This window comes from Neopelma chrysocephalum, unplaced genomic scaffold (assembly GCF_003984885.1).
Source record: "Neopelma chrysocephalum unplaced genomic scaffold, ASM398488v2 Primary Assembly neopelma1_70, whole genome shotgun sequence".
NCBI lineage: Eukaryota > Metazoa > Chordata > Aves > Passeriformes > Pipridae > Neopelma > Neopelma chrysocephalum.
The window spans coordinates 5,190,333-5,212,667 of record NW_020897730.1 but is presented as its reverse complement, the minus strand read 5'-3'; the positions used below and the strand labels follow the sequence as shown (position 1 = coordinate 5,212,667).

At 43.0% G+C, this 22,335-nt stretch overlaps 1 long non-coding RNA gene across 1 annotated transcript; it reads right to left on the bottom strand.

The window, feature by feature from the left end:
* Positions 1 to 9,545: 9,545 nt before the first annotated feature.
* Positions 9,546 to 21,181, bottom strand: LOC113969090. The gene is made up of 4 exons (XR_003534743.1): positions 21,098 to 21,181; positions 17,087 to 17,251; positions 12,824 to 12,949; positions 9,546 to 10,484 (listed from the first exon to the last, which is right to left on the bottom strand). It is a non-coding gene; the product is annotated as an uncharacterized LOC113969090 (long non-coding RNA).
* Positions 21,182 to 22,335: the final 1,154 nt, after the last annotated feature.

Genomic DNA, 22,335 nt, shown 5'->3' with positions numbered 1-22,335 from the left:
CGGGCGCGGGGCCGGGGCTGCGGGGGGGAAAGGCCGCCGGCGACCTTCGGTGCGGGCGCGGCCCCCGGGGGTGCCGGGCCGGGCCGGGCGGGGGCGGCGGCGGCGCGGGCCCCTCGCTCCGCTGGCGGCGCTTCCCTTCAGCCTCCGCCGCGATGGCGGACAAACATCGCTCACTGCGCAGGGTCGGGCGCCCCCCCCGCTTCCCTTCGCTTCCTTCCCTTCTCTTCCTTCCCTTCCTCTCCTTCCCTTCCCGTCCTTCCCTCCCCTCCCACCGCCCGGCGCGCTCGGATCCGGCCGCGGCGGGGCGGGGGCGGCGGGAGGGCCGGGGGCGGGGGGAGGCCTCCGCGCCGCTCTCGCGAGGCTTCCGCCGCTCTCGCGAGACGTTCCCCCCCTTCCTCAGGCGGGCTGTCGGGGCGGGGAGGGCGGGGAAGGTACGCGCGCGGGGAGGGCGCCGCTGATTGGCGGGAAGCGGCGCCGCGCGGGGAGGGGCGGGGCCGAGGGCGGCGGGCGGCCCGGCCCGGGAGGGTCGGCGGGGACGGGAGTGCCCGGGGCGGTCGTGAGGGGGGAATGTCCCGCCCCGGCGGTGTCACGGAGCCGTGGCCTCGCAGAGTCACACAGTCATAGAGACATCGAGGTTGGAACAGACCTTTGGGATCATCCAGTCCAGCCGTCCACACTGTAACAACCCCTAAGCCACTAAACCACGTGACCCAGCTCCAGATCCAGATGCCTCTTACAGATTCACAGAATCGATTACGTTGGAAAAGACCTCTGAGATCATCGAGTCCAACCTTTGACCTAACACCACCTTATCTAGTAGACCATGGCACTGAAAGCCACATCCAGTCTCTAATTCTTAAACACCTCCAGGGATGGTGACTCCACCACCTCCCTGGGCAGCCAGTTCCAACGCCCAACCACTCTCTCTGTAAAGAACTTCTTAGAAGTGCCACATCCAGTCTCTTCTTAAACACCTCCAGGGATGGCGACTCCACCACCTCCCTGGGCAAATTTTTCCAACGCCCGACCAATATCCCACTTGTTGGACTTGTGGCAGGTGTTTTATGAGGTTTAAAGTGCAGGTTTTGGCATTGACAGGGAAGCCTCAGATGGGCCTTGCAGCCGCAAACGGGACACAGCCCCAGGTGGGCAGCGCCTGCCCTGTGCCCGGCACCCGGCGGTAACCTGGCTGGGCACTGCTGGAAAGGGAACAGCAGACCCTTCCTGTTCCTTGCCCTTGGAAGTCTCCCGGTCCCTGTGAATCATGTCAGCAGCAGGCGGGTCCCGCCGCAGGGTGCCGTGTTGCAAGGCAGGTGTATGTATTGATGCTCCGTGTTCACAGGGTGCCGTGTTGCAAGGCAGGTGTACTTATTGATGCTCCGTGTCTGTGTTGCAGCACATGCCTGAGAAATGACGGTGCCACCTGAGGCAACACTTACATATGCCCAGAGTTAAATATAGGTCGTTCAGCAAAGGGCAGTTGCTTTAGAAGGGAAGAATGTTTAGAAAATGTCACATTCTGCAAGTTAGGAGCGTGGCACCTCTGAAAGTTAGGCTGGTAGGCCAGAAAAAAATCTAGATCCCAGATGCCAGGGGACTGACTGAAAAGTTAGTGGATTTTGAAAATGACATCTGGGTCAAAACATGTCTTGCTCAAGATTCCCCAGAGGAAGTGCGTGGCATAGCCAGGAAGAGAATTTCTTTCTGGTGACTCTTAAACTGGACTCTGAATACCAGGGCATCGTGTGATGTACGTTTTTCATCCAGCTCCATGTACCTCCATCATTGTTGTTTTCCTTCAGGTCCCTGTACACCACACATGCCTTCAGGGAACAGATGCAACACACCTTCTCTGAGCTAGTTTACCTTCTGTAACAGTAATGTCACCGGTTTTGTCTCTTTGAGGTTTTTTACAAACACTTCCCATTGGGACGATATGTGTTCATAAATGACATATTTTTTAATCTCCTGATCAAAATTAGGCACATACGCCTAGAGTAGGTGTTATATAACAGCAACACAATAAACAACGATTGCAACATGACTATGCAATAGGAACCAGTCCTTTTCAAAATTACAGTATAGTCAAAATGCAGATGAAACAAAGATGAGATGAGAAGGGAAAGATTGCCAGTTGTTAATATGAAGAATATGGCTTACACATTGTCTCAATATAATTTCAATCTCATTTCTCCTTCTAAGTACTTCCTTTGCCAAATGAGGACAACCTCTTATGCTAGTATTTTTTTTTCCATTCCATGACAGTTAAGATCAAGTCATTTGAAAAGGTTTAACTTTGACTCTTGCAAAAACAGTTTGCAGAACTAAAGTAAAAGTCAATCTGTATTGAAACACAGAGTTTTCATTTTGAAAATGTTATAAGAGTACCTTTCAACAAATTTAGTGCTGTTTCAAAACCCAAAACTTTCCCCACAAACCATTTCTGAGGAACTGGCATTTCTTCTTTCAAGAAAGAAGAAAAAGAACTTTTACTGTACCCATTACTGCAGATTGCTCTAGATTAACTTCTCTAATTACTGCTTCTATGTTTCCTGATATTGGCCTTATGCTTATGGCAGCCCTGGACCATCAGCCTCTTGCCTTCTGTTCATCTAAGTTGCTTTTAATGCACATTTATATCTTAAAGTGGAAAACTGCTGACTCACGCTCAGACATTGTTCAGTCCAGCACACTCAACAAAAAATAAAATTGTTCTCCTACTAAGTGATGTCAATTCTCATGTCAAATAGCTTTATTTTACGTGTGAGTGTGTAGCTATCACCCACTAGCACAAGTATAATGATAGTTCTAACTTTATTACTGAAAGCAGAATTTCCAGTCTGAGGCTTCTTTTTGTGCAGCTTTATGACCCAGTGGGTCACACCTGCTATCCACAAATTCCTCTGTAGCTCCTCCTTTCATGTCTGAGGTCTGTTCTGTGACTGTCCAAGGTGGAGACAATCACTATTTTTTTAGTGCAAATTTTCTATTTCCATACATAATATACAGAATGAGGTTTCACTAAAAATTAGACTTTGAGCTTACACAGAGAACTAATTAAATGCTTCTTAAGTGCTTATAATGTTAATTCCAGGTGGGTCCAAGCCAGAAGGAAGGCAGGCCTGTGGAGGAGGACAGACTAGCATAAGAAGAGTTAGCCACCCTAGGGCTTAACTGGGTCATCCCAACTATCTCCCATACATCTCATGCCCTTCTGGTAGTCCAGCCACGAGGTAACGGTTCTTGTGCACAGTAGTGGTCACCCCTGTTGGAAAGTTCATATCTGTGCATTGCAGCAGCCTTAAACCCACCCTGTACCAACCACAACAACATGCAGAGTTGTGAAGAACCCCAAAATAACTTGCACTGTGCAGAGAAGAGCTCAGCAGTATCCAATGCAGTCATTTACTGTTTGTTTTTATTTTTTCCTGAGGTCCTATCAGTCCTCTGATTTTAGATACTGATGATATCCCTAAATAACAGTGGACATTGCTCAGGTGCCTGCCAATCCACACAAAATATCTCCCCCTGAATGACATCACCATCTCTGCCAGCAGAAGAAGGATGGTCCTTTACATTGACATGTGTACCTTGAAGGTTACAGCAAATCTTTAATTATTTAAACACTGGGTTTATAACCTGATTTACACCTTAATATAAAATCTTAATCACGTGAAAATATATAATCTTAATCATGTGAAGGGCGTCAGAAATTTTAGAAGAATGTAAAGTGCACATTACATTAAAATCAATCTAAATTTACATTTTTATAATCAGGCCCTTAAAAGCTTTAAGAACCTTTAAAAGAACATAGCTCTTGTTTAACTTTCAGAAAAACGTGCTCTATATCCCTAAAGGAATATGATTTCAAATGGTGACGTTTTGCTTGATAAGGCTTAATTGTGCTTCACCAAAGCCAGGAATAATTTTTTTTTTAAAGTAACCATCCTTTCTAAGGAATCATACATACATATTCTCAGGCCTTTCTTACATATTTCCTCACCCCTGCAACCATCAGTGATGTTTGACCATTGAAATACAAAAGCCTAAAAAAAAAAAAGGTATTTCTATCACAGCAGGAAACAGACTGACCACATCCTGGTCTGCAGAGCACCTAAATGCCTGACTGCAAACACAGGGGTGAGCATTTTAGGGGTTGAACTCACTGTAAGCACCCCACCCCCCCCCAAAAAAAAAAGAAGCTAAATAACCTTTACTTATGTGGTGGGAAAACAGTGAGATCCCTCTCTGTAAAGCCCAGAATTCAGGGGAGAGGGGGGAGGGAGGGGCCTCCACTCTTTATTTTTTTGCCTTTTTTTTTAATGTAAGTGCCTGCATCACTTTGCATATGATGGTTGCTTTGAGATTTGCATGACTGATATGTGACACAGTAACCGTATGTATAAGACAGTTCCTTCACTTTCCCATGTTACTAATTTGGGAGGTTCAGTAAACAAACCATTCTCTTCATCACAATTCCTGCAATCTGAAGAGAAATGTGTGTGTGTATATATATATATACACACACACACACACAAATATATATATACACTTTTTTTTTTTAACATTTATTTTTTTAACAACACAGAGATGCACACCAGCAAAAGAAGCATATAATGAAAGAAGCACAGAGCAGCTTTTAACAGATCATATTGAGGATTCTGCCAAAAGCAGAATTTTACTCCAAGTCACTGAAAGAACAAAAAAAGCTCAGGACAACCAGATAAATGTATACTTTTAGTACCTTAATTCCTCCCCTGCAAATCAAAACGCACTTGTACTGACTGTACAAGTTTCATAGATTTCAAGAGGTACAAGGACAATGGGGTCCTGTAAAAACAGGATCAATATTCAGAAACATGATTTACCAGGACACTATTACGAAGAAACAGAATGATTTCAAGGCGTAGTGATTCACATAATTCCTATCCATTTAGAAACTTTTTCTTTTCTTTCCTATATGTCCTGGATGAAGAAAAAGCTTGTTTTTATTTTCCTCTGTCACCGCTTCAGAGGATTAGGCAGAGGTATAATTCACCATAATAAAGCTACCTGAATATAGGTAGATCTGTAAGTTTGGAATTGTTGTTTTGTTTTGGGGTTTTTCCTCATTTCTTCCTTCTATGGAAATAACAAATACACCATTTTATTTGCTTTAAAAAGGAGCATAGTTGGGTTTTATTTTGTGTTTGGTTTGGGGTCTTTTTTGACATGTTGGAGGCAGCAGGGGTGGCTGAGAGGCCTGGAGGTGCAGTGAAAGGCAGTGGAGTGGCAAGACAAGAAGGAAAACAAGCAGCATAAAGTTATTTGCTTGCTCCCTCATGGAAGCTTGTTGCCTGGAACATGTGGCTGGGCTGTGTTTAAATTTAATTTCTGTTGCATTTAAATGTCACCACAAACAGAGTAAATGCTGAAATATGACAGTCTAAACAGCTCAACAGCTTCAAAATTAAACCAGACTAAATTACTTTCAAATATTTTTGCGAGCAGGAAGAAAAAGAGATGTTGAGGTACTGTCTCAACACTATTATCTCTCTTACTGACCTGACTTACAGACAAAACCCTTGCTGATGGGCACAGCTTAACCTAGGCTCTCCCTCAGAGCTCTGTATCGCTTTCCATCCCACCAGCCAACCCAACAGCAGGCTCCTCCACCACCGGTTGCACAAGATCTGCCTCCAGCACCAGCAGACTCAGAGTGGACTGTTTACAGGCAGCGTGCTGAGGACTGGCAGGAGAGATGATGAGGTTGCTGTAATGAGCACATCATGTAGTGGCACATTTCAAAAACAGGTCTAACCAGACAATGCACATCATAATAACCAAAATTAATGCTGTCCAACCAGCACTGGCTTCCCTTTCAGTACCTGACCCACTTCAAGATTGTTGGAATAATACTGAAGTTCTTAGCAAAGTCAAGCCTCAGTTCAAGTGCAAACTCACATCTCTAATGTGTCTTTGACAGTGATCTTGCACAACGTGACTGCAAATGACACAAGCAATGGCCTGTAATTCACCTGCACTGCAGCTTCTCTTATAGCAGCAACTGCTGTAAGAACTGTACCATCAGCTTCTTTCACACCCTGCCTTGGTCTCTGTCAAACAGGGACTAGAGCAGTACATTGTAGCTGTATGAATACCTGTGACCTCACTACACTGTGACTGCTACAACAGGGGAGGCTCTCACATCAAGAACAGGCAGACTCTTAGGTTACAGCCTCATTTTCTAGCTTTGAAACCACTGCTTCACTGTCAAGTGGAGAGTTTAAACAGGTTTCAGTAGTGTGACAGGAGATCTGGCTGGAACAAACCTTTTGTTCAAGGCTCACATTAGAAAAAAAAATCATGGTACAGTAGTTTTAACCAACAGTGAAAGCTGCAGTGGTGTGGTTAGACAAATAGTTCAGGTTCAGAAGTTTTTTTATCGCATCACAACAACCTGCTCTTAGAGGTGAACGCGTGGGTACCTATTGTGTCAGAAGATAGCCTCAAAGAGCCAGATGCTTCAAAACACTCAAGGCAAATTTTCAGGAAAAAAAAACAAAAATAGTTTCTGTCACAAATCATGGAAGAAAATATTGTGCACTGACCCAAGTAAAAGCTAAAATGCTGCACCAGTACCATCATATTACACCAACACCTACCAAAAGGTTAGTGTTGTTTGGTAACCCAGAAGGTTAGGGGTCACCCGGTTTTGGTGTATAAAGCACCCACATGGGAAAGTGTTTTCTAAGAGTACTGCCATTCCAATCAAGTAGGAAAAGACAGCCCAACAAATTGGTTGGAAACTGAAGCAAGATCAAAAACAATGCAGCACCAAAGATAATTATTCCTTACAACTATTTATCTACATATGTGACAGATCCTTCATTATTTAACCTGTCAAATGAAGCTTAGTAACTTGCAAAATACCAAGTCAGAGTCCAAATGGGGTGAGTTTATTCAGGACTAGCCAGTAATGCCACGTTCTTCCAGAAGCTCTGGATTTACTGAGGCACTCCAGTAGCAGTACCATCAGCAGCTCTTGGCACCATCTGCAGATGTGGGTGGGTAATGTAGCCTTTTGGGAGCATTCACCTGCTGCTTTGCTGTGGCACACACAGTGCTGGTGGAGAATGTCTGAGACAGCTGACAAATTTTTATTCTTATGAGATCTAGTGTCTAACTACCAATTTAGTTTCTGTGGGACTGGAGGAAGTTGCTTTGATGATTGAGAGAGAAACACATTTCACATTTTTCATGGTTACACTCACCAGAGATTACTTTATTTGTGGCTGTTAGTGACTTTCACGCCTCAGCTATTTTGACGTTTCCTGTTTGCTAAGTGACAGAGAATTGCTTGCCTTGCATACTTAAAACACATGATGTTTTGGCCTTTTCACATCTAAGTAAAAACTCTAGGTTTCCCACACAGGAGTTTTTTTTCTTCTAGAATATATGCATTGTTTCAAAAATTACTTCTGCACAGGACAAGCCTCTTGCCAGATGTAGTTTGCATCCTTTCCAGGTCCTTTACACTGCCATAGAAAGCCTTGCACAGCAAAGTGACTAATTTTCAGTCTCGGGTCAGGTATTTAGTGGAGAAGCAGCTGTGCCAGTTATAGATGTGACCAACATCCAGGCGTTTGTCATTGCTCCACAGCAGCTGTACAGTCAGCCCCGTGGCAGAGGATAAAGGGCTGTGTAAAAAAATTGGTGCTTAAATTCCAGTGGAATGTCAGGTGGGTAAACTCACATCACTCCTACCAGCACTTACTAACCTGATGCCTCTGCACTGAAACACATGATGAGTGCCCAGATGATTTATTCTGACATCTAAGCTGTACCAGGAAAAGGGTAATTTCCAGTGTATGGCTGGGAATGGACATCTTCAAGTGCCACAAAGCCATTTCTACAACGACCATGTGACTGTAGCCTCAGAAAACAGTCATTATTTTACAGACAGCTGGTAAACATCCTCTTCCAGACCTGGTTCTGCAGGCTAAAGATGCCAGGCATCTGGATGGACATTCCCAGAAACCAAGGCTCTCCCTGTAGCTCACTAAATTGGAATTGTTCTACTCTTTTCCTAATCTGCCTGAGACAAAGCATACTGGTTAGTGCAAGCCTGCCTTTGTCAGCCGTTTGATCTGACCCAGCAGAACTCGCCTGAAACAGAGGAGTGTGCATTTATTCCCTGGATACACCTTTTGGGCAGAGTTGTGCATGTGGTAACTCCTGGCTATGGTGGTAACTCCTGGCTATGGTGAAAATGCAAAACCAGAGGTAGAGAGAGCAAGACTTTCAGCAGTAAAAGGGGTTTGCAAAATGGTAATGGCACACAACTACCAAGTAGTCAAGCAAGTTGCATAGTACAAATGCCCATTTTTTTAGTTCTGCTTAAAAAATGTGAAACATCCATGAAAAACACAAGTGTCCTTCAGCCTTTAAACAGCTCTCAAATCACAATGTTGAGTTCAATGCAAAAAGTGATCTTTTAACAGATTTTATACCATGACAATAAATTCAGACAAGATGCCTCTTCGAACCATGAGATTATTGCTACTATCTTTACTACCCTGTTATCTAAGAGCCAACAAACAGTACTTATATCTGGCACTAGACAAGCACAAAAAAATAAATAAAAAGGCTTGCAAATGATGCAGGAAAGGCAGGTTATGGGGAAGGTGTGGTGGGAAGGAAGGTGTGTTTTCAGGAACAGGATTATGGTTCTTGGACTTTCAGTCTGAAAGGAGACCTAAAGCAAATGAGGGAAAACCCCAAAAAGATCACATGCCAGATATCTTGAACCTGGTGTGATCATCCATGAGAACCCCTATGTATGCATATACCTCTCAAGTCCAGTGGGCTTGGCAAAGCAGGCCCACGTGTGCTGAGCTTGGCTTTTTTAAGTCATGACATGGATGCAAGGTAAAAGCAAACTGTTGATGCCAATGAGTTATTTGTTTGACCTTCAGGAAATACCTAAATAAAGAATGTCCTTGGTGAGAGGATAATAATTGGTAGCACAGACCCACTCCCATGAAATGGCTACAGTTTCTCAAGAGATTAAAAGACAAAATGCAGAAAAAAAACATGGATGAAGAGCTACATACACTAGAATAAAAATCTTTATGCAAGACTATTTTTCCAGGATGGATGGATCAGATGTATGGCAAAATCTTCCTAATGCGAATGCAGTGTATTAAGAAAAGTTCATTGCTACAGATGTACTTTACACAAGCCTGCTGTGCTGATAAAAACAAAACCAAAAACAAAACAAAAAAAACAACTGAGAAAACAGTGACACCTTTTCCAGGCGATACTCATGTTGGCAATCACATTCCTTGGTGTCTCTCTCTGACCCAGATTCTTTCTAGGGATTGAAATCAGCTGTGGTCAAAACGTAAGGTTTATTTGGCTCCAGCTTCATGGCTAGGGGATGTTTTATTCATGTCATTACTAAAATCACTACTTCCATTTAAAATGCTGTCAGACAGCCTGCAGATTCTGCCCATATAGCACAAGCAAAGCAATATTCCTCAAATGAGCTGCATTGCACATAGCACTCTTGAAAATCAATTTTTATTGCACATACCATTGATATTTCTTAATTTGAGCAAACAGAAAGTTCAATACCACTATAAAAAAAATCTGAATCTGTAAAACACTTCTGTTTCAATACAGAGAGAGAATACGAGTAGTAATTTTAAGACAGGCAATAAGAATTATTTCTGGAATCTAATTATCTTCTTCTCAGTTCAATGGGATTCTGCCAATGTCTTGCTGTGAGTGGAGGAATAAAAGAAAAAAAATCCTACAAACTGCTCAACTATAATCTCCCTCACCAACTTTTTTGGTTCTTCTAATTGAGAAATTATAACAACTAGGGATAGGTACATGTTATTATAAGAAACCTTTTGCGTTCTGTAATATGGATTCAGTTGTATGCTTCATTATTTTCTATTGGTTTCATGAGTGTAGTATAAAAAAAAAACACAAAAAGGAGGTGAAAATACCAAACAAACCAAATATTCTGGCATTTTTCAAATTATACAATTGTAGTTTTTGGTCAATACTGCTTGAAATTTCCTTCCATTTTCCTTTAAAGGCTATTACAAGGGACATTTCTGATGTCTCCAGTAGCAGGACAACTGTACATATGCACATATATTGGAAACACTTCCCACTCATTTGCCTGTGAAAAAAGAGTTTATTCCTAAAGCTCCAGCCCCTGTTCCCTGAGTCACTGGCAAACATTTCCTCCAAGTTGAAGAGGGGCAGCAGCAGGGCCAGTCCCCTGCTGGAAAGGCTGTTGGAGGAGCACCAGGGCAGCAGCATCCATGGTCACTGACTCGCTGGGAGGCAGCAGGGCTTCCTCTCCTGACACCCCTCACCCTGAGCCTTGAGTCCTCACAGTGGGAGGCAATGGCAGAGGGGTCCAGCTCCCCTGTCTCCCAGCAGCAGCTTAGCAGAGGAAGGGCCACCTTTACTTCCTCTTGGCCCTGGGCAAAGGTATACAAAGGTACTGAGCAGGATTTTTTTTTTTTCCTTTCATTTTCTTGAGCATAATCTTTGATCTACGCACCCAGAGTTCCCCCCAAAAAGGCTGGTGTTCTTTTGTGACCTTGCCATCAATCCACATGCCTTTAAGAAGGCTCTTAATTAACTTGCAAGGGTTTGGGTTCACCTTAGCTGAAGACCTTCAAGAATTCCCCTCCTCAAAGACTTTCTGCTTTTTAAATCAAGTAGGCATCTTAGCAGAACAGGAATTTAACAATCGTGTGCATTACTGAAGTGCATGTGGGATGACTGTGAACTGCAAACCTTGCCTCCAGTACCAGGTTGTTCAGAAAAATATAAATAAGTAAATTCTAGGGTTGTCCTGAGGTGTTTTGGAGATTACAGGAGCAACACTTGTGCTATTTTAGCCATTTTGGTGTTGAAACGCTATCACAGTTTAGCAGCTCCTAGACATTAGGCAACAGTTCAGCAAACCTCTCTTAGTTTGCAGATTTCTTAAAACCAGGAATGCCAAAGAGTTTTCCTCTGCCAAATTAGGCAAAGTCAGCCAAATGGAAAGGTGTAAATCCTGTTCTCTTGTGTCCCCAGCGTCTCTTGCCATTCTCAGGGCCTGGCAGAGATGGAAGTTGACTGCTATTAGCAACTGTAAAGAGCAGGAGGCATAATGCCAGCTTCTAAATTAAACAAACAAAAATCCTTTTCTTGTTAGCTTTTAAAGACATGTATATTTCTTTCACACCTAGTGCTCAATACATGATCTTATTTAAGTGAGTAGTTGGAAAAGTACCAAAGACTTATACATACTTAGATTGGCAAAGAAACCCCTGCATTTTTGAATGCAGGATTTATGAAGACATCCCCCACTCCATCTCTGGGCCAGCTGGACTATTAGGAGTTGGGAAGATTTTTGACCAGAGTGGAAAGTCCTAAAAATCATTGCATAAGCCCCATCAATCAGCCCAATGCTGGGCCAGTGGCCCTAGCAGAAACACGTCTAAAGAATTTTTTGATTAGTTAAAATGGTGAGTCATTTAATTGTAGATTTTCACTCAGGGAGAGTGGCATGTGTTTGGGATTTTTTTGGTTTGGTTTGGTTGGTGGTTTTTTTTGGTTTTGTTTTTGTTGGTTTTTTTTTTTTAATTTAATTTTTATCTAATGCTGCTTTCACATTTCAGAACTACTCTGACTTCTAGGATTTATCCCAATTAACAGACATCCCTTATTCAAATACATCTGTTACTCTTAAGAATATATTACAAACACTTTTTCACCATGGGTTAGAGAACACATATACAAATGCACTTCTGAAAGGGACAGAAATGATTAAAAGTTACTTGTTTACTGGAGTTTTGTGTAATGGTGCATCATATACAGGAGCTGTGGTATTACCACACACACTTGGGTAAATACCAAATAAATTTACCACACAGTAAATACAGTGCTGGGCTGTTGAAAGAGTGACATGCAGTGCTTACTAACAAGAAAACATATACAGTTACCTATGAGAGCAAAATGCTAGGATATTCCAGAGTTGCTTTCTTTCCTACACTTTCCCGTTGTAAGAATGCATCCAGAAAGAAGAGACGTGCAACAAAGTCTGGCTCAGCATACCTTCTGCCAAACTCCTAAAAAACTCATGTGATCTGAAGAGGGCTAAATGGCTGAAAAAAAAACATGTGATGAAACAGGTGCAATTCTTTCCATAGGGAACAACATTAATTTTCTAGTCACATGTTTCCAGAGCCCAAACCATTAACACTTTCTATCTCTCTCGTTGTGTCCTCTTCCATGTCTCTTTTCCCTAGATATTCATCACCAAAAAAACCCCAAGCAAGCCAACCTTCCCTGCACAGAAAGCTATACCACACCAATTAGTCCTGTACATAACTCTGCCAAGCTCTTTCCATGCATCTCAGCATTAGATTATGACATTATTTTTAGGATTTTTCCTTGTGATTGAAGCTCTTTGCACCAGCAGAGACTCCCTGCTCCTGGGTGAGCTGCCCCAGCCATAAAGGTCTGTGAAACTGCTGCAGCACTGAATGCAAACCAGAGCAAGGCAGGAGGCTCTCCTTGCTGCAAAGGTGCTACTGTACCAGATGTCTTTAAAATATATATATATGTGTATATACACCCCCTCCCACATACACATGTATGTATAAATTTATTCTCACTAGGGAGTTTTAGTTTGCTTACCAACAATACATAGCTTAAGAACTACCTCCTCATTCATACATATTACTGAGACATATCTTGAGGAAGCCTTCCAAACTTGAAAGTTCAACATTTAATTAAAAATTAATATGCCTTTCAGGCCTACTTGCTTGTGGAATCCATTGGAGCCCTGTTGCTGCATGTGGTGAGGTGGTGCCAAGCTGGCTGTCAGATGCACACAGTGCTTGATCAGACTCAACTGCTGACAGGAGCTTCATCCAAGGTCTTGTATCTGCAGCCATAAGGAAAAAAGATGTCTACTTTAGGTTGGGAGGAATTTAACCATTAGAGCAGGATTTTTACTCACTGTGTTTTCTTCTCAGTATTACACAGCGGGTGGAATACAGAGGATTTTGCTCTGCATTTTAATGAAGATCTGTGGCAATGGTAGAAATTTTCATTCAAGGATTTCCCAGGCCTACAAGAATGATTTGGCTTGAAGGATTGTGTGTCCAAACACAGAGATTACCCAATACAATTTGTACTTTACTGGTGCTCATTAGTCCCAGTCCTATGAATCAAGAGCTCTATTGGGTAATCTTAATTATATTTTGGTGACATGCATGGATTCAAAAGATTCTTCAGGATTAATTTGAGTACAAAGTGGTACTGGATGGCAAATCAAGAGCTCTGCATCATTTTCCCTTTCTAAAAGATTGTGCAAGGAATATTTGCAACTTGCAAGAAGACACAGGAATTACAGGAACAATCCTTAACATTGGATGGATTTTCAGACAGTCATTCCATAAGCAGTACTTCTCAGAAGAGCCCAAAGATCAGGGAGCTTGCATGACAGCAGTGACCTTTCTGCTCAGTGCCAGTCACTGTTTTGGCATCAGAATATTCCATTGCTATTCCCACCTCTTTTCCCCAAAGCATGGGAACCAAGGCATATAGCTGAGGATGTTAGCCAACATTAGAAAAACAGCCTCAAAAGATATAAATATGTCTTATTCAATTAAAAATTCTCTCACTTTAGGCATAGAAGCAGGCAATGATATCTTCTCTTTGATCCCATCGAAGAGATCACTCTTTCATGTGCGAAAAGAGGTGTTGCCTGAGAACCCCAGCAAGCTCCACACATAAAACTGCATTAGAAATTTTGGTAGTTGGATGTTGCCAAAGGGCAAAACAGGGAATGAAGCTGTTGGCTTATGGGCAGCAAATGGAAGTCTGGTAAGTGGCGGAAGCCCATGTAAGTCAGAGTCTGTCATCTCAATGACCAATCCTTTGAATGACTTGTCATTATAGATTTGGGTTGGCTTTACCTGTGATGTTCCTTCCTGCATCTCTGCTTTCATCTGCGGTTCAGATTATAGTAACTAGCCCATACATGTTACTGGACAGCAGGATTATTGTTGTTTTTGATGTATTACACCATCAGGCAAGCTGTTGGGACAGAACAGCTGTACAAGTTGGAGCTAGCCTCCTCCCAATTAGCTGCTTGGTCGTTCTGCTTCTCAGTTAGAAACTCACATGTCTCCAGCTTTGCATTTCTACTTGCTTATTTCAGCTAACAAAAGAGGGTCCAGAGCACAGATCTGATGGTCAGCAGCTCTGGAGTTACATGCTGGATCATCTCCCCTATTCCCCATTGAACTGCTCTTCTGTTTTCCCTTCAGAAAATGTGGACACCACCTGCATTACAAGTACCACTTGTGCAGGGCTTTGAAGAGGGGTTACAGCATACTCTGGTAACTGATGCTGACTTCATACAGTGTCCAGGCCCATCAAGCAAAATAAATTACCATTTTAAAACTAACTCACAAATTAGTTTTATTCTGTTTCTCACAAACACTGCCACTGGCAAAGTACCATTAGGATGCCTGGTCCTTTGGGCTCCTCACCAGCCTGGCAGTCTTTCCTATCAGCTCACACCCACTGCATGCTGTGATGACCACGCTGTGCAGCACAGATTTTCCACTCAGGGCTCACTTAGAGCTGGTTTGTGTGCATTGCAGTGCTTCAAAAACACCTAACTTTACTTTTCCCACTCTGTTATAGTACAGAAAAGAAGGGAGAAAAGAAAGGAAGAAACTAGCCAAGCAGCAAGAAAGAAGGTGAGCAAAGCCCCAGCACGCTCCTTGAGGGGCTGCAGGCACTGCTGTGCATCAGCAGGGAGGACAAAGTGCTCCAGCAGCAGTGTGATCCTGCACGCTTTGGAACGGTTCCATCCACACAAACAAATTGCAGGGTGCTCTCTGGCCGCACAGACAAAATGCAGGGTGCTGCTGAATCCATGTTATTCCATGCAGCCAGAGGTAGCATTGCACTTTTGAGCTGTAGTTCCTATTGCAGTGCAGCTCCCGTTTTACATGTGCATGTACGCATCATCCCACTTCACTGATTCCGCAGCCAGGTCCCACCATTCAGTCTTGTTTCCCCTGCCCCGCTCCATGAAAGACCAGGATTTGGATTTCCCTGCTTTCAGCAGTGAATGCATCACTGATCATCGTGATCAGGAAAAAAGAGGAGCAAAGCTGGCATTCACACAGCACTAAGGTGTGAGCTGTACTTGCAAACCATTTTTTAAAAGGCCAATGATGCCTGGATTTGGGAAGCTTTCTGCTATGTCCATTGTGAGGACAATGCCAGTTTCTCAGTGTGTGACAAATCTACACTGGAGCATGGGACACACACTAATTAACTGGTTCTGATCCTACTGGTGGCCTAGAGATGAGCTCAAGCAATTTATCCTGCTTCTTAGACAGCTTTTACACTCTTTGTCAAGTTTATTGTAACTACAACTAAACTGCTTCATCTATCTGGGGCAGAACTAGTTCAAGCAGACTAGACAGGGGTGCAGATACACATTCTTATTCTAAACAAAATAGCCTTCCAACAAATAATTCATCTTAAAATAAGAGAGACGTTTATTCTCTAGCCTTACTCAAAGACACACTATATAAAACCAGTTTTAATGAAACCAAGAGGTTCAAGTCAAGAAGGGAAAACACTGGTATTGGCAAAAGAAGTTCTCAGAGGAAAAAACAATCTCAAGGGAAATCAATCTCAAATAGATGTAGCTCCACAATTAACATTAAAACCCTCAAAATCTCAATTTTAGTTTATCTAGTATTTATATCAGTGCAAAGCCAAGCACAAATCCAAAACCAGAATAAAGACTGCTACTGTCCCTGAATTAATCCATAAGAGCTATTAGATAGCCACAGCAGAGGTCAGAAAGGTGCAGAGCATTTTCAGTAGCTAGCCTGACCTAGTAAGACTTTTTTTTTTTTACTATTGGTATTTTACAGAAAGGTATTTTCTGTTCCTGAGGATTAGTGTAATCAGCCACAGAAGAAGTCAGACCAACAATTTAAATACTGCAGTGAATCTTTTTAAACATCTAATGCTGACTGGTTTGGCTATATTGTTTTGAGCTGGGGGAGATGGGGAGGACTTTCCTGAATTACAATATAATTTCACTCTATAGAAATACACAGTGAAATCAGAATACACAATAAACATCAGAAAGTGCATCCTCAGGTTTTCTTGGTAGTGTGGAGCTTGGCTCTTCTCTCTGCACACCATTTCAACACTCTGGGCCTTTCAAGTTTGTTCATTTTTGACTGGATGGAAGGGGGTGGTTTAAGGCTGAAAGGAAAATTATGAGGATTTTGGGGTAATCCTCTGAAAGGATTCTCCAGGGTGACAGCCACTCCCCCATCATACGATGCAGCTACCCTCCAAGTACAAATGTCTGGCTAGTCAGGTGCTGGTTAGATCATCAGCAACACCTCCAGTTTCGAAAGGAGAGATCAAAAAGGAGATTGCAGGTGTAGGCAGAGACACAGGAAACACGGGGCTACCTCCAACTACCTCTTACTACTTGCTATCAGCTAGTCTGTATCTGAGTTTCTTATCCCAGCAGCTCACCCTATACCACAGACAGGTGGGTCACTTTAATTCTCCAGTTAAGCCCTTACCCCTTGTACAGCCCATTACAAAAAATAAAGCTGCTCTAACAGTCAAAAAGCACCTATCACCTTCCTCACTCCCAATCACAGTGTTTCTCCCTGTGCAGGAGGAATAGGAACCTTCATCCCACTGTGCCTCTAAAGACCAACGGGCTCACACTGGGCACAGAAGCAAGCATTTCGTACCTTCAGTCTTCCTCTTCCTTTCTCTTCACTAGAATCTAAATTTCTTCCTTAGAACTCTCATTCTTTTAACTCATCAGCCATCCTGCCTTAAACATGTATAAACTCCTTGTTAACAGCCCTTCTACTTGACAAATCAGCCGTTTCCTTAGAGTTCCTTAGCTGCCTCTCTCAGTCCTTTGGAACTCTCTTGTATTACTATCACAGATTTCCACTTAAATTTTCCAGCAGAGTTTACTACTCCCTATTTAGGATTCCCTATTTACCTTCAAAACTTTACTTCTCTTGCTTAAGCAAGGGAAATTATTTTGTATACTTCCTCCTCTTCCCAAAGTGCATCGCTGTTGAAGCTCAGGTCCAGTTCTTCTTGGGGATCATGGGAGCTGTAGTCCTCTGAAAACTCAGACCTAAAGGTGTAGAAGACTTTGTCCCTAATGACAAAAAAGGATATTAAACTTCACCTTTGCACAGAATGGATCCAAGTATTTTTCAGTCAAAGTTATTACATGGGATATAGCTCACAGATTCAGCTGAAACGAGGAAAGCCAGAGTAAACATGTATTTGCTAATAATAGTGTGTGAAATCTGAACATGCTGTATAATTAGAACTATTCCAAAATATTACTTGGAGGAGTAAAAGCAACAAGGAAGCTGAATGTAACATCTGAAGCACCAACAGAGCATCGGTGGTAGGTGGTTTGGTGGGAAAGGGTAGCCAAGGAGAAAGCTACTGGAAGACAGAGCTGTTTGATTGGAACAAGGCTGGATGTGATAGAGGCTGGGGCATAAAGTAAAGTAAAACCATCAACATATTTAATAAGATTTGCAATTTAACAGTTACAGGTCTTAATACCTGTGGCCACAGGAAACCTGGGTCCACCTCTTAAGCACTCCACCAGATATTTAATATAAAGTGATGGAGAATAGCTGGATTATCATTTCCAAAACTAAAGGAGCAACATCTCACAATACAAAAGCCAAATAAAGCTAGAGACAGCATTTACCATTTGTTACTTTGACATTATCAGGGATGTGCTGCTAAATTGCTTTGGGTTCTTGAACTGGGCCCTTCGAGTTTTCTAAGTTGCAGAGCAGATGATAGGTGACATGAATATTATGGGTAAGGCCCTCTCTTTAAAGCACAGGGGAGGGATGCTGCTGGGATGGAAGGGAAATACACCACAGACACTCAGATACCACCTTGTTTAACAGCATGGCCTGCACAGGCTGGTACTATGCTATTTCTTCACTTGACACAAACACCTTAACATTTGCAGTTACTTTTCCAAAGGAACAAGATGCCAGAAAGTGACCAAACAGCTCCATATGCTAATGTGTTCAAGCTACATGGCTCGGAGTACAATACAGATGCCATAGCATAGCACCAAAGATTGATGAGCCTTGGCTTTTACCCATTTTTGCATTATTCTTGATTGCATTCTTGCAGTCTCCTGGATAACTATGCCGTCTGTGAGCTGCAGCAGAAACGAGCCTGGCCCCAGGCAGCTGAGACAAATGATTCTTTGTAGCTCATGGCAATGATGTTAAAGCTGGAACAAATTTCATTAACTAGCAATCAGAGGGCGAAAATACAAGTAATGAGCAATTTTCTGTGTAGAAAGCAAAGATATTGGATGCTAGCTCCTGAAAATAAGTAGCAATACAAGAGGCAAGCTGAAGAAAATACCCAGAGGAACACGCATCAAGACTTTAACCAGAAAGTTTCATGCGAATATACCTCCAGGGCCAGTTTTTCGTTTGCACGAGACATATTTTCATGGCTGCAGCCCTGACTCCCCCCAGCTTGGAGGAATGCCTGGGAAGGGAAGCATCAGGGCGGATCACACAATGGGAGAATAGAGCTCCATGGCAGCACACGTGGAAAGGCGAGGGAGAGGGAATGATGCCAAAGACTATCCAGCTCTCAGAGCAAATCCTTCACTTCTTCAGTTCCATCCCCATCAGTGTGCTGTGAATAGGTTTTGGACCTGAGCTGGTGACTTTTCCCGTCAGTTCGGCAAAAACAATTTAAATATTATTGACCTGGCCTCCCATCTCCAGCTCGGCTTAACAGATAAGCAGAGGAGCTGGGATTTTGAAAGCTTTCTTGAGGGTAAAGCCTGTACTAGCACAGTTTCACTGCTGTTTAGTCTACATTAATGTTATTTAAATTTCGCCCAGGGTCTTTAATAAGAATTCAAATATAACTGTTGGGGGTTTTAAATATGTATTTTGAAAATTGGAGCCATCCAAACTATGCAGGGCAGAACATCTCCTGTGTTTATTTTTAATCCTAATCTAGGCTCTGCATCAGCTGTCTTCATGGTTTGGTAGCGTGAAGTACTGGAAGCCTACCAATACACATATATATATATATAAAACTTCCTTTTTGGTTCCTATTGGTGGAAGGACAGATTCTTTTTCGCTTTGAGTCTCTAAAAAGTCACTGTGCAGGTTAATTCAAGACAAATGTGAACACATGATATCTGAACAACGGATGTAAGGCTCTGTTTGAAGGAAGTATGCTGAAAAGGCCTGCGTCCTTAGGGGTCTTCTGTAGGAGAGAGTGCTGGCAACCACTTGGAGAAAGGATTCTGTTACTGCTGTGGTATTTTGGGCTCCAGACTGCAATGTTTAGAATGTGCTCTGCTCAGACGGTTGTGGGAGCAGCCCCTCCACCATGGTAACTAACATATGGCTTTGCATTGTTGATAATGATCACACAACAGAGAAACAGAAGAAAAAGGAGGATGGCCTTGCATAGACAGACCATGACGGTCTATGACTGCATTCTCCAAGGCTGTAACCAGAAGCTATAAATTGCTATATTGCATATTTTCACTTCTCATCTAATTGAAAAAGCAGTGTATACAGTTTTGCAGATGGCCCATTTATTTTGCTGAACTACCCAGAGCTCAAGGATGCTGTTTAGAACTGGGTACAAGCACAACAAAAGGCCAGGGGAAATGGGATCTTGATATAATTAATTGTCAGGTATGGATGAGTATCTTTTTTGCAAGGCCACAGCACTACCTTTCCAAATTAATGAATCTTTTGCCACAAAGGCAGAAAAATATAAGGCAGCTTGCTCACAAACTGCCAGGAAGTTTGCAGAATTTTACAGCAGCACAGTCCTTAGCCTGCTGTTTGGACATCCCTCCTAAGCACTGAATGCTGAGTGGGTTATGGGAGGAAGGATAGGCTATGTGCAGGTGAAGCCCATGGAGGACTTTTCAGCCATACTACACCTGAAGGTATCATGTGCCCTCACAAGAGGAGAGGGACCAGAGGAATTCCAGCACACAGTTCTCTCTGAACCTATTCCCATTCACCCCATATGCCTTGGGAAGCAAGAAACCCTCTGAAACTAAAGCCATCCTGCTCCAACCTCTCCTTTACATACCCAAATATACCTGCTCTGCTGCAGTAGGTGGCAATTTGTGTCAATGCCAGATGACTGCAACAAGGTCCAGTATAGTCTGGGAGATGTGAATGCACTGCACCAAGGGAGACCACGAACATCATCACCAGAGCACAGCAACAGACTGGAAAGGGGAGGATTGTTGTCTTCATTTTACACAGAGTGGGCTGAGATACAGGAACATGTTGGGTCTTCTGTCTTTGGTTAAAGACTGGTAATTATACACAGACATAGCTGCTGATCTGAAAATTCTAGGAAGTATTCCATTGTGCCAAAGGAATAAAGAATTTTTAAAGAGTCACACCAGAAGTGTATTATGATTTTTTTTCTCTCTTGCTTTCTGTTCTTTTACTTGGAAGACTTCTGTTATCCACCTAGAGATGACAGAGGTAGCCAAGGGCACATGAAGGACCATGGACTATGAAGAGTGAGCAGCCTCATGATGCACACTAACAATCCTTGCTCAAAGATTCTTTATCCAAATTTGTCTCATAATGACAAACAGACCTGAAAAGACAATTCACTTAGCAAAGAAGGGCAAAACCAATAATAAATTCAATTCCAGTATGAATTACAATATAGATATAGCTTACAGGTACCAATGTACATTTTGGATAGCTTATCTGAATTGCATCTCCAAACCTTTCTGATAGCAGCTAATCTTTGTTATTAAAATCACTGGATTGCTTATTTAGGTGTCATGCATACAATAAGAAAAAGAAAAGTACTAGAAAAATACTAAAGTACTAGAAGAGAAGATAGTAAAGTTCTTACTGTAATTGCAAATCCCTCCAGTGACTCATATTTTATTTATGTATAAGAGAAATTAATTTCTACATTGAGGCAATAAGCATACCCATAGGATTCTTAGATGATGTGGTGTTTATTCCCCTTAGGTACTGCCAGCCAAGTGAGCGATGGAGATGGGACTGTGGGTCCAGGACCACCTCTTGCTCTGCAGCACATGTGGGTGCTCCTTAGAACCACTGTAGGGACAGAAAACCAGGAGATAGGTCAGCTGTTGTGCTGGCCAATGCTAGCTCCAACAGGTGTATGTTTAAATAAATATTTGATATTGTCCAGGAAATACAGAGGGATTTGCGTATATGTTTCTGTGCTAAACTAGTCCTCTACACACAGCTGTGGGAATACAGCAGGGCACAGACTTCTGTTAGTTCTCTTCCCTAGGCCTGGCTGCAACCAGGTTTTGGCTAAAGAGACAGCTTTTGAGAAGAGGTTTATTATCTGTGAGGTCACAGGAGAGTCACCAATGTGTGTGGGACAGAAAAAGTGAGAGGAGTGTAGCGGAGGCTGTGGGATGGCAGGGACAGCACAGGACTGGTGGAAGGGCTGTGATCACTAAAAAAGCAGCACCCGTGCCTGGTGTAGGACTTAGACTCAGGTTTTTGATGTCCCTGCTGAACATGTACAGCACTGGAGGACTGAGCAATCACAGACAGAGCCATGAGCACAATGCCTTGGAATCACCACACCAAGAGAAAAACCTTCCCTGCCAGACTGGCACAGAGCCCTAGCTCAGTACACAGTCCCCTGTAGTGTCCCACAGCCACTGCACCAAACAGCAGACGAGGTGGGTGACACAGGGCTTCCACCACCCACAGGGATGCCTGTCCCAGTCTGGCTGACAGAGGACAGAAGCTCATCTTTATCAAGGGGAGAGGGTTTTTCCCCAAATAGTTGTCCTCTCAGGACTCACTCTCAAAGGTGACCTACAAACAATTCTTCCAAAAATAAACCTAGGAAATGAGGTAACTCTGCCAAGCACTAAACCCCATGAATTCATTGCACCTAACACCAATCACTGTGTTCTTTTAACATCCCTGATGCTGTCCTTTCCTCTTGGGCAGGCTGGGCAGCTGCAGACACAGCCTGGATGCTGGCAGTCGCATGCAGAGAGCTTCATGTCCTGCTCCTTGTCAGGCCTACGGTAGCAACTAGCAACGCAAGGCTGAGTCAAATGGAAGATTCTGCTTCTTTCTACAAGCCTCCTGTCCTTGGGCAACGGTGCCTATTGCCTCCCCCATTGCTGCTCCTGCTCTGCTAGAGCAGTCCTAAGAAAGCCTTGGCAAGAAA